The sequence below is a fragment of the Calonectris borealis genome, unplaced genomic scaffold (assembly GCF_964195595.1).
Source record: "Calonectris borealis unplaced genomic scaffold, bCalBor7.hap1.2 HAP1_SCAFFOLD_165, whole genome shotgun sequence".
NCBI lineage: Eukaryota > Metazoa > Chordata > Aves > Procellariiformes > Procellariidae > Calonectris > Calonectris borealis.
The window spans coordinates 23428-32246 of NW_027441551.1; the positions used below are offsets into that span (position 1 = coordinate 23428).

Genomic DNA, 8819 nt, shown 5'->3' on the forward strand with positions numbered 1-8819 from the left:
GAAGGCTACAAACAGATAACACAGTGCCAAAAAGTCTTACAACACAACCACATTGTAATGGAAGCAGGCCCGAGTGTGGACAGATGTGGAAGATAAGTAGATGTTCACAAGAACAAGATCAATGCCAACAAAAATTATTGGGACACTAGAAATTACCCAAACGCTCAATGAGAGCGCCGCTTTTTGCCAATATATGAGCTCAAGGAGGGTCTGATTCCCTTGAGGTGCATCCCAAAGCCCTTTGCTTGTCACCTGGAAAAATTGTGTGAAAAGTAATCAAGAGTGTCTGGCAATTAAGATATGCCCTGAAGACATAGGTGTACCCCACTTTATCCCAGATAGCTGGCTTCCTCTTATGCAATTATACAGCTAAAACAAAAACCTTAACCTCTGAGACACTCTGAAAGGGATAAATGTATCCACATAGTCTAGACTCTGACCATAGACTCATATACCAGACATCCTTGGGGATGGCCCTGCAAAGACAAGAGGAAGCCTGATCCTAGCTCCCTAGATTTCCTAGAACTGAGTGCTCTGCTCCCCTCCCAAGTGTGGGAAAAGACCACTGAGGATATATGGCAAAAAAGAGGAACGTAAGCCCCAGGGATCAGGGTGTCAAAAGGACACCTGAGTCTACCTGCAGGCACAAAAAATCCCAAGAGGCGCATAAAATAAAAGCAAAGCAGAATGCTCAAAGACATATGGCATGGTACCGTGTGGCAACTCAGACCATGAGATGGATGAAACAGTGATGATGAGAGGTCCATGACAGAAGCAGTGCAAGACAGAAAGACACGGAGAAGCTTGAGCTGGGGTACCTACGAAGCCCCACACAGAATAATGGGGGTGAACAGCCAATTAAAAAAAAAAAACAGGCAATGGTGTAATGTGGTGACTTGAAGAGATGTAAGATGAAGACCATACAACTACAGAAACTGGTGCAAAATAGATGATGGAAAAATAAGGCCAAGGAAACATAACTGCCACAGCTGGAACCAGAACTAACCTCATGAGACAGTAATGGAAAAAAACATCCAACTGGGAGAATGGAGAAGGCTTGCATGCCCAGAGTCTGGGGGAAGTAAAAAAAAAAAAGCAGCCCCTGGCCTGAGACCATTATAGGCACGGATAACATACATCCTCTTCTCCAAGAAATGCCAGGGAAGACCACTACAGAAACACACATACTGGATGCCTGTAAGAAGCAATGCCTGTGAGATCCAGATGGATGGCAACAAAAAGGACCCGAGAAGAATGCTGGGGAGGGCCACAGCTATGGTGCCAAGAGAGGGGAGGAGACCTCAGAGTTCTGGACAGTAAATAATAATATACCTCACACAAACCAAATGAACAAGGGATACTACTCACTCTGTGACCCACTTTGTGCAGCCTATTCTCCTACCTCTCTGGCCTATGATGTCTCTCTGAGCTATGGTTCCCACAATATTTGCCACACTCGTGCCTAAATCACACTTTCTCATTAAACTAACCTCAAGCCACACTATCCTCTCCATTGCTGCTTGACTCCAAACTGCCCACCATCTCCTTTGGCCCGATGGTCAATGAAGCATGAAGCATCCTGCCTGTGCTGTTTCTGAAACAAGACATGCATCTCACATTCGACCTCACAGACGAAGATGTCCATGGCCTTACGGCACAGTTCTTGTACACCTTGTCATTGCTCCCTTCAGCTGTGGAGCAACAAAAACTAAAGGGACCGCATCTTGACTCAAATCCAACTGCAAAACCAGCCTGAATGCAAGTGATGAACCCACCTCCCTTTCCCAGCCATCCCACAGTGCCAAAACTGTCAGGGAAGGACTTATGCTCCTTCCCAACAGCTCCTGTCATGTATCTGCACCCCCAAACCCTCTGCACCATCTGCTCTTTGGGAGCCACCTTTCTGAGTTGTGCCCAGTCCCCTGTGGGCACCCCCTATCTTCTCTCCTCCCAGATGGTCCAGGCTCTGCTCCATGCCTGGACAGTAGATGATTTCCACACAGTTGTTACCTAACAAGGGCCCACTATGTTTCCCAGTGGCTGTAGGAACAACAACATATCCTGTGGGCATCCGACTCCTTGAAAAAGATGATGACTTGCATGCTTCCCACTTGCTTGAGAAGTAGTGAAACTTCATATGCAAATGTGGAAAAGTAGCTCACCCTAACCCCCACTACTCTTACTATCAGTCCTAGCAAAGAAGACAACATCATCGACTATGACGATCTCCAACAGATCCTAGGAGGAAATAAGGTCCCTGCTGCAGTAACCTTCAAAAGTTCCAGAAAATATGGTCTACATTTAACAGAAAAAACCAAAAAATGCAGGTGCAGACTCATGAACTATCTCCCACCCCTGAACACCCCATATAAATTTACCAACCTTGGAACAGCTTCATGCAATAAACATGCTTTCTCTCGGACGTGCTGCTTGACCTTGACTCTTCCCATTGCTCTTACCTCTAACAGAAGCTTTTGCTTCTCTGAGTTTGGAAATCTAGCATCTAGCTCAAAGAGTGCTATCAACACAAGTAAATGTATAGCACTGAGCCCACAAGAGACCACAAGCAGAATGACCTCCTTGCTGAGGGGCCTGTGGTTGGTATACCCCCTGGGCCATGCCCACCATCCACTAAAAGAGAGGAGAAATCATCAGAAGGCCATAAAGAGAGCCGTCAGGTCAGTAGCAAGTAATTTGCTCCCGTTTAGGTTTACAGCATACAAAGCACAGAAAAGAGGAATGGGCTGTTTCCTGGAAAAGACCACACCTACTCTTTTACAGCAACTTTGTATATGACCGGGTAGGTAATTAAGCCTCTGTTTAGAGCTGTAAAAACAACATAGTAAGTTATGTGTGAAAGTAGCTGATCAAATGTGGTAACAGTATTAGCAGCAGAGGTAAAATGCTTTACTTGCCTTTTTAAAAAAAAGAAAATGCTATGCTGTTGCCATTCATTTCTATCAAGCTCATGCATAGTACCCAACTTATATCAGTATTGCATTCTGCATAGGACTGAATGACACAGCTGAATTAGATCCTGTAAGAATCCTTTCTCTAAAAGATCTCCAGATTCAGAGGGAATTGCTTACTTTATATCACCACCAATTCTAGGTTACTGAGATTCCTAAAATGTCTCTCCCACTGACCCCTCTAACGGAAACAGACGACTCCCAAAAGACCAAACTAGGGTTGAAACACCAAAATGCATCAGAAACTGTAGTAAACCTTAGATAACACCAAAGGGGCTAGTAGTGTTGTCCGAAAAGCGGATTCGTGCCCAGCGTGCAGTTAACCAATTCCACACGCTCAGGAGAGAGATTGTTTTATTCAGGCCTGGGTGCTCGGTGGACTTGCCACAAATCAAGCACACCTGGTCTAGTCACCTTTCTGTTTATATCCATGCTTCTCATACATATTTTAAATTTCCTTGTTACATATTCATTACATTTCCGAGAACTAATTATAATATTACATCATCTTAAACACATGCGCACTAAAGCCTTTAGGGTCTTCTTGGGGGTCTCGGGTGGTCTCTGGTGGTCGGCAGGGCAGTGAACTCTTCATGAACTTATTTTCTCTTTACCTTATAGGGTCGCAATTTGTCCCTGAGCCATGCTTGGACCGCATCTGTTTATAGTTTCCATAGCTAAAATTAATTATCACTACTTCTAAAACACACACCTGTTAGTTACCTAACTTCTAAGCAACAAGTCTTCATTGTTTAAAATTACAGAAGCGAGCAATATAGAATCCACAACAAACTAAACTATCTATCACCATAGTGTTCTTAAATTAAAACATATACATCTTGATCTCCTCCAATCAAACACCTGCTCACTAGCTTCATCATTCTGGTTTCTTATCAACTGGTCTTTTAACCCAGTTCTGGGTGAGGGCTATAAACAGGATGATAACACTTTGAAGATTAATGTTGATTAAGATTAACATTAACAGTAGGAAAATAAATGACAATACATAATAAAAAACACCTCAGGAGAGGTGCCAAGGAAGCTTGCCACGGACAGCAAGACTAACAAGAGAACGCTCTACCCCACAAAAGGTATTCAAGACTAGTCCTGAAGAAGCTAGAGGTGTCCTAAGAGGACTACACAGGCAAGAGAAGGTTCTGAGGCACTGTGAAGCCTCAAGACAGCTTCTGTGTGCAGCACAGAGGTTCTGGAGGGGCTCAAATGACAAAAGAGGGGGTCCCACATGGGGTAGAAGGCAAAACCAGCACTTTCAGGCACAAGTATGGTCTAAAAGCTGCTTTTCAGGGAACTTAAAGGATCCTAAGAGTGCTACAGTGGCACAAGAATACTCACAAACAGAACAATAAACTCAGGAGGAGATCTGAGTGGAGCACAGATATCCCTAATGGACAATAAAGAGAATTGAGACTGCCTAGATGGTGGAGATGTCAAAAAAAGTGCTCTAAAGCACTAAGAAGACCTCATAAGGGGTCCCAGGAGAGCTACAAAATGTCAGAGAGTCCTACAGACCTAAAGAAAGGCACTGGGGCACAAGGAAGACATCAGATACAATCATGAAAAGACTAGAGGGGTACCGAGTGGGCCAGAAGGGCAAAAGAAGACTCTAGGAAACACTAAATGTTTCAAAGGTGTTCTGAAAAGGCCCTTACAAGGATGAGCAGGCCTATATAGGTTTCTTATGTGGGAATAAGGCAGGAAGGCCTCAGGAGCAGTCATAAGGAGACTAGTGGGCTCCAAGGATGTCAGAAGGACAGAAGAAACCTCTAAGACACAACGAGAGATGCACAAAGGGGCCAAAAGTGTCCTACGAGGACTACACAGGCAACAAAAGCCCTTGAGGCACAAAAGGATCATCATGCTACATCTGCTGTATATACCACAAAAGTTCTGGAGGGGGTCAAAGACCAAAGCAGAAGTCCCACATGGAATAAAAGGCACACAGAGTCCTCTGGGGCAGGAGGAAAGCCGGACAATGACTTGTGAGGGAGCTCAAAGGATCCTAAAGCTGCTACAAAGACCAAAAAAAAAAAAGCTTGGTGAGAAAATGAGGAACTGGAGAAGGGATCTGAACAGAGTACAGCAGTCCTCAAGGGGCAAGGGATCAAACAGAGGTATCCTACATGGCATATGGAACAAAAATAGTACTCAGGGGTACAAAGAAAGCCTGAGCAGGGATGCTGAGGGAAAAATATATATGCAAAGACATCTACTTAGGTAGAAGATGCCTGTGCACTGCAAGGAACACCTCAATAGGCATTGTAATGGGACTGGACAGGTACTGAGGGAGGAAGACAAAAGGCGGCACAGGAACACAGTTAGGAACCCAGGAGGGGATCTAAGAAGGGTGCAGATGCCCTTGAGTGACCAGGGACAAAATGGATAAATTCTAGACAGCATATAGGAAAAAAAGACTGCTCTGGGACACAAAAATGGCCATAGCAGAGGTTCTGAGGGAAGAAAAGGGGGGGTCCAAAGTGTACTACAGAGCTAAAAATGTGCTGAGAGTAACCCAGAAGGCCTCAGACTACATCGAGACAAGGAGTAAAGGATTCCCAGGGAGGGCGGGAGTGGGCAGAGGGACAAAAGAAGGCTAGAGGACACAATGAGGAACTCAGGAGGGGATCTGAGCAGAGTACAGATGTCCTCAGGGGGCCAAAGACTGAACAGAGGCATCCCAGATGTCATAGAGGACAAAAAGATCGCTCTGGGGCACAAAGATAGACTGCAGAGGGGTTCTGAGGGAAGAGGATGGGTCCAAAGGAGGCTGCAGAGCTAAAAAAGTGCTGCAGGGCACAAGGAAGGCCTCAGGAGGGGATCATAATGGGAGTAGAGGGGTCCTGAGAGGACCAGAGGGACAAACAAAGACTCAGGGACACAATGAGGAACTCAGGAGGGGATCTGGGCAGAGTATAGATGTCCCTGGGAGACCAAGGACGGAGTAGAGGCATCCTACATAGCATAGAGGAAAAAAAGACAGTTCTGGTGCGCAGACATGGCTTCAGGAATGGTTCTGAGGGAACAAGAGGGGTCCAAAACATAGTACATAGCTAGAAGAGGGCTGCGGGGCAGAAGGAGATTTGAGCAGAGTACAGATGTCCTCAGGGAACAGGGAATTAATATAGACATCCTTGATGCTTCTGTGCTCTGGGGAAGAAAAAAGGCCTCACGAGGGATTGCAAGTGAACTAGAGGGGTCCAAAGGGAGTAAGAGGGGCAAGAGAAAGCCTTGGGACATAATGGGGAATGCAGGAGGGGTTCTGAGCAGACTACAGGCTCTTCAGAGGACTATACAGGCAAGAGAAGGCTCGGAGGGTAAAATGGGGCCTCAGGACAGCTTCTGTATACAGCACAGAAGTCCCATAGGGGCTCAAAGGCCAAAAGATGGATCATCCCAGACAGGGTGAAAGGTCCAGGGTCTTTCAGGTGATTCTACGGGTGCTTGGAGACCATAGTGCTGTCCACATTTCCCTGGCAACTTCCCCGTGTGCTGCCCCTACAGGACAGCCCTGCACCATCCTCACCTGGTACTGCCACTCTTCAGGGCTGCTGCTGCCCCAGCCCCAGTCATGGGCAAGGTTACCGCTGCTGAGTTGCCCTCCTGTCGTGGTTTAACCCGGCAGGCAGCCAAACACCATGTGGCCGCTCGCTCACCGCCCCCCCCCCCCCCCCCCCCCCCGGGACGGGGAGAGAATCGGAAGGGTAAGAGTGAGAAAAACTTGTGGGTTAAGATAAGGACAGTTTAATGGAACAGAAAAGGAAGGGAAAATAATAATAATAACAACAACAACAACAACAACAGTAACAGTAACAATAACAATAATAAATATACAAAAGGAGTGATGCACAATACAATTGCTCACCACCTGTGCTGACCGATAACCAAGTAGCGATTGCTACTTCCTGGATCACGCCTACCATTCATATACTGAGCATGATGTCACACGGTATGGAATACCCCGTTGGCCAGCTGGGCCAGCTGTCCCGGCTATGCTCCCTCCTAGCCTCTTGCACACTTCGTAGAGCACAGAAGCTGAATGCCTTTGACTAGCAGGGTACTTAGCAACAACTGAAAACATCAGTATGTTATCAACATTCTTCTCATACTAAATCCAAAACACAGCACTAGGAAGAAATTTAACTCTATCCCAGCCGAAACCTGGACACCTCCAGTGGTCCCATACCCTTCCCTGCTCCCCCATGGCAACTGGGACAGCCCCAGGCAGCAACGGCCTGCAGGGCAGAGATGGAGGTAGAAAAAACAGGGAGAGGGAGCAGGACAGAGGAAGAGATAGGGGAAACAAGGGACAGGTAGCTGGACAGAGGGATACGGCAAGAAACAATGGGACAAAGATCTGGAAAATGGGAGACAGAGAAAAAGACAAGGAGCAGGACAGAGGAATAAAGAAACCAAAAAAAGGACAGGGAGAAGGACAGAGGTGGAGGGAAAAAAGCAATAGGCAGCAGGACAGAAAGATGGAGCAAGAAAAAATAGGGACGAGCAGCAGGACAGAAGGATAGCAAGAAAACAAAGAGAGGGACAGGAAGCAGGACAGAGGTGGGAGAAAGAAAAAATAGTGATGCGCAGCAGGATAGAGAGATGAAAAACTTAATAGTTATAGGGAGGACGATGGATAGGGTGAGAAAGAGATGAAGGGGAAGCAAGACAGTGGGATGCAGAAAGAAAAAAAATAGTGATAGGGACCATGACAGAGGGATAGATAAACAAGGTGACAGACAGAGAGCTGGAAAATAGGATACCAAGAAAAACAGAGAAAGGGAGCAGGACAGAGAAAAGAGAGAGAAAGAGAGGGTCGGAGAGCAAGACAGAGCTGGAAAAATGAAAAACTGTGATGGGAAGCAGGATGGATGCTTCCCATCCATCTTCTGAAGAAGAAAAACTGACAGGGAAGAGGAGAGAGGGACAGAAAAAGAAAGAAAGACAGGAAGCAGGATGTAGAGACAGAGAGAAAAAAATGACAGGGAGCCAGAAAATGGGATACAGAGAAAAAGGCAGGGACAGGGAGCAGGACAGTGAGATAAAAAAGAGGGACAGAGAGCAGGACAGAGACCTGGAGAAAGAAAAAATGGTGATGGGGAGCAGGACAGAGGAATAGACAAAGGAAGAGAGGGTTGGCAGAAGGACAGAGGGATGGACAGAGAAAGACAGGGAGCGGGACACATGGACAGAGAGAAAAGAATACAGGGAATGGACAAGGGGATTGCAAAAAAGAGGGATGCCAATCAGGACAAAGAGATAAAGAAGGAAAAAAAAGTGTTGGACTGTGGAGGGGGGAAGGACAAGGACCGGGACAGAGGAAAAAAGAGGAGAAAAGGGACAGGGGGGATATACCAAGAAACAATGGGAGAGGCAACGGGGGGTGGGCGGAGAGAGAGAGAAGGAAAGGGTGAGGGGCAGAAAGATGGAAAATGGGATACAGAGAAAAAGATGGAGAAAGGGAGCAGGACAGAGGAGTAAAGAGAGAAAAAAAAGGACAGGGAGAAAGACAGAGATGGAGAGGGGAAAAGCAGCATTGGGGGCAGGACAGAAGGATGGAGAAAGGAAAAACAGGGATGAAGAGCAGGAGAGAGGAACAGAGAGACAAAGAGAGAAAAGGATAATGACAGAAGGATAGATAGATCAAGACAGGGCAAGGAGCTGGACAGAGAGAGAGAAAGAGGGACAGGGAGAAGGACAGAGGGATAGAGGGATATAGGAAAAGTGACAGGGAGCAGGACAGGAGAATAGAGAAAGAGAAAGAAGGGTAGCAGGACAGAGGGACTGGGAGAAAAAGAGAGGGACAGGGAGCAGGACAGAGAGATAAAGCAAAAA

At 46.5% G+C, this 8819-nt stretch overlaps 1 long non-coding RNA gene across 1 annotated transcript; it reads left to right on the top strand.

Moving 5' to 3' along the window:
- The first annotated feature begins 7019 nt into the window (after nt 1-7019).
- Nucleotides 7020-8819, top strand: LOC142077157 (uncharacterized). Its single transcript, XR_012671584.1, has 2 exons — nt 7020-7425; nt 8500-8819. It is a non-coding gene; the product is annotated as an uncharacterized LOC142077157 (long non-coding RNA).